Raw genomic sequence first — 9,522 nt, forward strand, 5'->3', positions numbered from 1 at the left:
GCATCGCTTGCATCTTTTAATCCCAATAAGACTGAAGTTCATCTTATTTCAAACTTGAATTGCATTGATGAAGATTTAGATCTGATTTTTTGATGACATTTTTGACATTTGAGTTGACATGCCACATTGTGGCGTATTAACTATATGTCTTAATTGAAGTAAATCTTGAGAATTTTTTTTTAACACACTATACAGTACAGATAACTTGAAAACAGTTTTAAACAACTATAACATTTATTTGTATTTGTGAATAAATTCCATAATATTTAACATCTTGAAAGATTTCACATGAGGATGAATTTAAGTTAATTGATAAGAAGCAATAGGTGCTTAACAAGAAAAACACCAGGTTTAAGCTTTACATGTCAACATATTCAGTAAACATCGTATGACAGCATCATAATGCCCATACCTACACTCTAGAAATTAATAATAAAATTATGCCCTACAATGATTGCACAAATTCTCAATAAAAAATAGGAACTCCTTCATATCAATTTCACAAATGACATCTGATCACACATATTACTCTACTTTGTAAAACAAATACAACGACTATTATACAATGTATATAAGTTACAAATGACATCCCAGATGTCCACAGAATACATATAACAATAAACTTTCAATAGAAATAACAACTAAATGTCTCCATAATATTTAAAATATTTTTCTTAGATTAATTGAAAATAAATACTGGCTACTACTGCAGTTCTATCACATATATATATTATGTCACAAATGACATCACAGATATTCATATACTACTTTCAATAAAGAAAGAGGTATTGTAGTCATATTCATGAATGACATTTTGTGTTAAATATAACTTGAACTCTATAAATTCATGTTTTGTGAAAAACCTACAAACTGCTTCTGTCACATAAAATTCATAAAAGATGTTGACATAATAAAAACTATACCGTAGCAACTATTTCCATATGATTGACAAACATCTCAATTAAAAATATTATTTTCTTTAAATAAACACAACTGACTAGCTGCAAATGACACCAGATATTCATATATCTTTTTTTCAAGAGAAAATATCAACTGTTTGTTAAACCATTAAATTGACAAACTCAACTCAATATATATTGTTCATGATCAAGTCACATAAGAACACATCACAGATTTTTCCATATGAACACATCACAGTACAAGCTAAGTTCAAGCACTAATTCTCTCAATTCCATTTGGAAATCTGAAGATTGGTGACACATATTATGGTTCCTTGTTGCTGTGTTTGCCAGCTTCAGGACCTCCTGGACTCAGTTCTCTGTCTGAAGTTTGTGCACCATAAAATGTCCTTTCGCATTTTGCATTTGCATTGGGAATGGTCAACATGGCTTCAGACAGAATGAACAGAACTGGAAATTGCTTGTCACCTGTGTTCAAAATCAGCTGTCACAGATTAATCAGTCAGTTCATCCTCTAGTTTGGTTGATTGATTGATTGATGGGGCTTAAACGCCTTAATGTCCTTGTTCCAGTTATAACCAAGCCTAGGACACACTAGTTTGGGAAGGTCCTCCTGTGGAACAATCCCTGGGAACTTCCTGGCAATGGCCATCACATCTGTTGGTGTGCCATCAGACCGTGTAGCAGGGTTAAGGTAACCCAACTGAATGAATGAAAATATTTAGTGTAAAGTTTTTCTATGGCAAGTTATCACAAATGAAATTGAAATTAGTTTATAATTAGTAATGATAATAAATCATAACAAACTTCTATTATTGTTATTATCATCCTGGAAATACATTTAATTCAGATTAATGCAAAATTTTAAATATCCATGATTAATCATGTTGAAATGTTTTACAAGTTATTTTTAATACATATTCATGATTTATACACTTATATTGTTTAACTTACCCCAAAATTCTATTGGTCAAGGATGGGGAAATGCTGTCCTCTTTGTCGACTATGTATGCATAGCAGAATGGTCCAATGTCCACAATGCTGTCTGGAATCTGGTTGTTGATGTTGTCAAACTCAACCTTGGTCAAATGATCAGCTTCCCGGATGACTTTGGCTTTGACGAATCTGCCCAGGAACCTCCCCAGTAGACGTCTGATCTCCTTTGCCATGTAACCAATCCCGGATTCATCAGCCTGAAGTATAATGGAATGTTATTAGAGAAATTCTAGCTTAATATGAATGTATAAATAGGTTAATCTAATAAACATTTTAAATATTGAAGAGTTATCAAAGATCAAAAAGTGTTGTGTAAATGATCAAGAATTATCAAAGCTAGATTAAGACATAGGTGTGTGATAATCATACACAAATATATATAGACTTTACATTGATAAGAACTACTAATCATACTCATAATCATATACAGATAAAAATATTCTGTCATATTTTTTTTTCAAAACAATTGCCATATCTTCTTGTCATATTAGAGTTTTTGTATATAACGTGACCTTTTCTCACGTTTTCATTGGTTCAGTCCCCAGGCACTATTCAATTAGCCATAGTCCCGGGACAATGGTTTCCCGTGAGATACAATGGTTTCCCGTGGGATTATGGCATGGTTTGGCATGCTTTTTTGGTGGGTAGGTCGGAAAGGGGAAACAAACAATATTTTATTTTAAGTCCAACCACCGACAGAGCATAAATGATTCTTATCATTTGAACAACGATTGGTATTTAATGTTATGTACGTCGACATTGAAAAAAATGACGTCACTGTCGCTATTTGCGCTGTTCACTGGCAAACAAGCTATGTGCAGACGACGTTTTGCAAAACACTATGATGTCATGGTTTGAAAACTTGAGTGCTGAGGAATTTACACAGGAAAGAACGGCTCGGGTACTATGCCATACCTTGACAACACTATAAAACAATAGTGCCCTCAAAAGAAATAGTAATAGCTGAAATGTTATGTTGAACTATTTGAATGACTCTAGGATGAAAGCCAGAAATAAGTAGTACATTCTCATCTATGAAGATGATAGTTGACCAGCAATCCTCTTGATGCGGACAGGCTTCTCCACGTCATCACGAGAATTGAAGTAGCTCTGGAGGGCTGGCCAGTGATCCAGGAGGCACTTCACTTTACACACTTCTCAAGGCTCAACCAATGGGTAGAGCAATGTTTCAGTATCTTGGTTGGCTCCACATCACAAAACTTTGTAAATTCTATGTACTTCTCTTTCCTGCTGGAGCTGAAAATATGCAATTTAACATATTTCTCAGTTAAATAATTAAAGATGTTCCAGGCCAGCCCTAATGAATTGTTTGTTTCCCCTTTAACAACCCATACCAGTGTTGGGTAGGTAGGTAGTTTTTTTTTTTTTTTTTTTTTTTTTTTTTTTTTTTTTATTAGACAACAAATACCTCAAGATATTAGTTTTCTTTCTAAAACTGAAGTTATAAAAGCATAAAATGTATTATAAGAAAACAAACAAAACAGAGAAAACAAAGAAAAATTAGAAATGAAAAAATATTTTTGGTATAGAAAATGCCAATAAAATATTTTGGGTAGGGAGTGTTTTGGTGGGTAGGTCGGAAAGGGGAAACAAACAATATTTTATTTTAAGTCCAACCACCGACAGAGCATAAATGATTCTTATCATTTGAACAACGATTGGTATTTAATCATGTATATATATATGTCTGATTAACACAAAAAACAATATAATTTTGCTTTCGGTTGCATGCGCAATCAGTACCTCATTCCATATAGGACATAGTGCCATCATTTTTTTTTCGAACGAAAGTAATTATTGTTTAATATTTTTATCTTGAAGTAAAATTAGAAGCTGTTCGAAACTTTTCAATAGTGGTAATGGTGTACAGTAAGTAACTTTTGTAACTGAAGAAAAATACTAATTCGTCAGTTCATGTTTTTTATTGTGAAAAAATGCTATTTGTCAGAGGTGGAGCATCTTTAACATTCCAACAGTTTCAATCTATCATCTCAACACCCACTGAAATATCTTCACTGAATGATAAATGTTAAAATACATGTTTTCAAGTGGGACTACAGTATAACTTGTCTAAACCGAACCCTGTATAAACCGGAAACTTGTCTATACCGATGGATTTGTTTGGTCCCGGCAAATTTCTTAATAAACTATAGTACACAAAACCTGCATAATCCGGAACCTGTCTATTCTGAAAACCGGAACTGTCTTGGTAATGTTACTATACCTTTCTTTGTAAAATTAACTTGAGCAAACCGGTATCAATGGTTTCACAACATGGGACTGATCATGAGGCACCTAAGGGAATTTACCTGTACCAATATACTAAGGGCTAGATATAGTGACAACTTTTCACTTTTCATTCGACGGTTTTGTTACATGTACATTGTATTTGTGAATACTTTTCACGTTCAACCATGTACATATGTGAGAATAAATGTTTGTGTTGTAATAAAAAAGTCATCTGATGATTTCCATGTGAACATATTGTGATAAGGTTCTATCCTCTATAAACCGGACACTTGTATAAACCGAACAAATAGACTGGTCCCGTTCACATCCGGTTTAGACAAGTTATATGGTATATGATATTAACACACATTACATTAATGAGATCTTTGTCTTAAAAGTTTAAATCTTATAAAGAATTTGGGAACCAATTACCTCAAGCAATATGTACAAATTATATGTACCTGTAATAGAAATGGAAGAAGGTGTCCACCAATAGATCCTCAATGGGCATAGGCAGGGTCTTGACAGCTGCCACAGTGCACAGGTTGCTCAGATGGCAGCTACATCAAATATCAAAAATATAAGGGTGTTTTCTCTTTGATGTAGGTCATCAGAGTTGTGTCTACCTTTCATAACAGAGTAGTTGTCTGGGACAAAGGAAATAACATTCTGCAAAGGATTATCATGATTCCTGTAAAAAAAAAAAGGAAAAAAAAAAAGGAAAAAAAAAAAAAGAATCCGTTACAAATCAAAATTACAATAGTCTTAACTAAATATCTATTAGCCAGTTAAGCACAGCAAAATTTATTGAATCTAGGAAATTTATTATTTGAAATCAAAAATAACATATCTGGATATCGATTTCTTATATTTAATCATTTACGGTAGTTTTCTGCGTATTGCCAGCGGGCTATACAATTTTTTCTGTGTATTGCCAGCGGGCTATACAATTTTTTATATCAGAAGATGCCTAATGCAGGCTATCTGCCGATGCGGGCTATCTGTGAAAACTATTACCAAATTATAACAAGAGATCCCAGAGGGAGCTTGGTGCCCACCAAAGATTGATCTATGTCTGACAATTGTCAGATGGATCTTTTCTCTTTCAAAACTTCAACTATCAAAATCAAAGATGGCGGCCTGTCGGCCATCTTGCTGACCGATCGGTCCCAAAATGCACAACTAGGACCCGAGGAGAACCTACATATGGAATTTGAGACAGATTCTTGCAGTACTTTCTGAAAAATAGTGGTAACAAACTTCAACAATCAAAATTCAAGATGGCGACTGGCATGGTCAGCCATCTTGTTGACCGATCGGTCCCAAATGTCAGTATGCACAACTAGGGCCCAAGAGGAACCTTCATGTGTTATTTGAGAATTATCCCTTTAGTCCTTTCTGAGAAACAGTGGAAACAATTTTTTACTACCAAAATCCAAGATGGCTGCCTGATCCCTTCAGTACTTTATGAGAAATAGTGATAACAAACTTTAAGTATCAAAATCCAAGATGGCTGCCTGGTGGCCATCTTGATTACCGACTGATCCCAAAATGCAAAATGCATAATTAGCTATAGGGCCCTTGGAGAACCTACATATGAAATTTGAGAAAGATCCCTTCATCACTTTCTGAGAAATAGCGATAACAAGAATTGTTAACGGACGGACTAGACGAAAAGCGATTTGAATAGCCCACCATCTGGCATCTGCTGATGGTGGGCTAAAAATATGCGGGCTATACATGTATGTTGGAAATAGTTCAGGTAACCCTCTCACTATTCTAAAATATTTTTGTATGAGCTATTATTCCTTGCATTTAAAACCTATTTCCAAAGAAAAAAAATATGTTATTGATAGCTTTACATATCTTTGAATAAACCTATAGCCCTTTCGAAATGAAATGACTATATATTAAAGCATATATATATGTGTATATATACATAAAAAAAATACAACTATAAAACAGTTTTTGTGTATATATATATAGACTCATGAACCATTATTAGTATATCATATACTACATATGTCCTGTCAAAATTCAACTGTATTTTCAAGGATTACATCAAAGTATAACCGGAAGGCAATCTGACTGTGTGGGTGGTGTGTTCTCCATTTGCCCACTTTTTTTAGAACAAAGGAAAGTGTTGGTATAGGAGAACAATGGAAAAGCAATTATAGTCAGTTCCATAATAATTTTACCTGTGTTTACCTGTAGTGACTTACCTGAGCTACCTGTAGAAAGTGGGGAAATAGAGAGATACACCTGTTACCTGTGTAACACTTTTAGAAGAAATTTAGACAACAAAATACTTATAAAATATTATTATTGTTTATTATGAAATTACATATTTTACATGTACATTACAACAATAAAGCACTAATAACATATATAACATATATAAATATATTACCACCAAAATACACACAGAATAATGACATACCATTACTATAAGAAAGCACTAATACAAATACTTATTATAAATAGATAAAATACATGCTACAATGCATTTTATACATACAAAAAATGATAATCATTACAATACAAAGCACTAATACAAATACTTATTCATGATATATGTGATAGATGCTACAATGCATTTTATACATACAAAAAATGATAATCATTACAATACAAAGCACTAATACAAATACTTATTCATGATACATGTGATAGATGCTACAATGCATTTTATACATACAAAAATGATAATCATTACAATACAAAGCACTAATACAAATACTTATTCATGATACATGTGATAGATGCTACAATGCATTTTATACATACAAAAAGTGATACATCATTACAATACAAAGCACTAATACAAATACTTATTCATGATATATGTGATAGATGCTACAATGCATTTTATACATACAAAAAGTGATACATCATTACAATACAAAGCACTAATACAAATACTATTATTCATGATATATGTGATAGATGCTACAATGCATTTTATACATACAAAAAAGTGATACATCATTACAATACAAAGCGCTAATACAAATACTAATACAAAATATACAGACGTTTATGTCATATGACTACAAGTCATTTTGTACACACTGACAAAACAGTTTGGATATCGGATGTCTCTCATAAAATCTACTCCAAATGGAGAAGGTGTGACGCTGCGTCTGCGTATTCCATCAGGCTTAAGGTGTTGTTCTCCAGGCGTTCCTTTGAACAGTGTCATCAGTCGGTGGTCGATGTTCCGGTATCTCTTGCTGTGTGGTCTGGTTGGTCCTCCTGCGTCCTTCTGTATCCTGCTGATCTCATTGGCGGCTTGGATCTCCTGGAAAACTCTGATGATGGTGTAGATGTTGGGGTGTGCGGTTCGAACTTTCTTCTTCAGCTTCCCGTGCCAAGCCTCCAGGTTGTTGGTGGTGCGGTGTCCTTCTGTGCTGTAGTGGTTCCAAGTCTGACGATCTCCCTCTATCCATTGGGTTGTCACTTAGTCTGTGAAAGGCAGGGTGGTCACGGGTACATCAGCATCCTCCAGTTCCTCAAGTGCATTGAACCATACATCATCCACATTCGCTAAAGGCGGTAGTAGAGGTGGGTAGTTGACTTCTCGGTAGTAGAGGTGGGTAGTTGACTTCTCGGTAGTAGAGGTGGGTAGTTGACTTCTCGGTAGTAGAGGTGGGTAGTTGACTTCTCGGTAGTAGAGGTGGGTAGTTGACTTCTCGGTAGTAGAGGTGGGTAGTTGACTTCTCGGTAGTAGAGGTGGGTAGTTGACTTCTCGGTAGTAGAGGTGGGTAGTTGACTTCTTGGTAGTAGAGGTGGGTAGTTGACTTCTCGGTAGTAGAGGTGGGTAGAGGAAATCTCGGTAGTAGAGGTGGGTAGTTGACTTCTTAGTAGTAGAGGTGGGTAGTTGACTTCTTGGTAGTAGAGGTGGGTAGTTGACTTCTTGGTAGTAGAGGTGGGTAGAGGAAATCTCGGTAGTAGAGGTGGGTAGTTGACTTCTTGGTAGTAGAGGTGGGTAAAGGAAATCTCGGTAGTAGAGGTGGGTAGTTGACTTCTTGGTAGCTTTGATCATACCATTATAACTGTTAATTATCATCATCAGCTTGGGTTATCATCAAAATACAGTCAGACTCATTCAAATCATAACAATCAATTAAAGATTATTAAGTGACCATGTGTTCAGATATGTGAGCCCTTTAGATATACATAATGAATGTAAAGATAATGGTATATAATTTTTTTTATTTCATATTTAGTTTATTTATTTTTAAATGGATTTAAAACTTAATTCTATTAAAATCGTAAAATTTAAATATGTAATTTATTTCAAATTAAATTTTTTTTTAAATGGCATTTAAGAAAACTTTATTCTATTGAAATCATAAAATTAATTAATATTTATATATATACTGATATTAATTTATGCATCGATACTAGTACTTGTAGTAGGTAGCACAGGTGAAAATCTCAGGTAAATCACAGGTAAATCACGGGTAACATTTAGTATACTTCTCTGAAATAGACTATAATCCTTCTCACAACATACCAGCAATTATCAGATTATAAAAAGTGGGCAAATGGAGATACAGCCGTGTGGGTTATCTGTAATTTATTTTTCAAAATCATAGAGAATGCTTGATTTTGCTTCCCCTGGGCTATACCCCAGCGCGGGTTATATGCAGGTAATTACAGTAATTTTCTTTTGACATTCAAATTCCAACAAGATGGGTTTTTTACATACAGGCTATGGCTTACTTCATTTAGAACTTAATACCTTATGAAAGATATCCTTACAAGAACATTTGTTGAAGGTATATTTGCAGATGTTCTGAGAATTGCTGACGTTACAAGATTTCAAGATTTTCAAGATTTATTTATTCACTCAGACACAGTAACTGTGTGACAAGAGGTCCAATTTATAATACAGTTTTAGTGCATGACAGGCACGTGTATATAGAGATATAAACATACAAAATGTAGTACATGAGAGATACACATATACAATATAGAACATGGCATTTGTTGGCAATTATTATACATGTTTTGTATTAGAGACAAAAATGAACAATGTAACATGCGTTTTTATAAGAGTAAAGACAGTTTTTGAATAAATGAACTGATATTAATTAATAGCTTCTTATTGAAAATTCTGAACATTCCTTCCATTTTAACTTTGCTTGGATTTGTGTGATAATAGGATGGAATAAACTTTAATCTTAATTGTTTAACATTAATATGATTACATAAAAACAAATAATGAAATTCATCTCCTATACCCATATTACACAATGTACATATTCTATCATTCCTTTGCAACCCTCTCCATCTTCCGGTTTCTACCGGTAGTTTCATATTGGAAGTTCTAAATTTACATAACATTTTT

General features: G+C 33.8%; 1 pseudogene; it reads right to left on the minus strand.

Annotated features, from left to right (window-relative positions):
- Positions 1 to 215: 215 nt before the first annotated feature.
- LOC138326579 (uncharacterized) lies at positions 216 to 8,211 on the minus strand (annotated as a pseudogene).
- Between the last annotated feature and the right edge of the window lie 1,311 nt (positions 8,212 to 9,522).

This window comes from Argopecten irradians, chromosome 6 (genome assembly GCF_041381155.1).
Source record: "Argopecten irradians isolate NY chromosome 6, Ai_NY, whole genome shotgun sequence".
Classification (NCBI taxonomy): domain Eukaryota; kingdom Metazoa; phylum Mollusca; class Bivalvia; order Pectinida; family Pectinidae; genus Argopecten; species Argopecten irradians.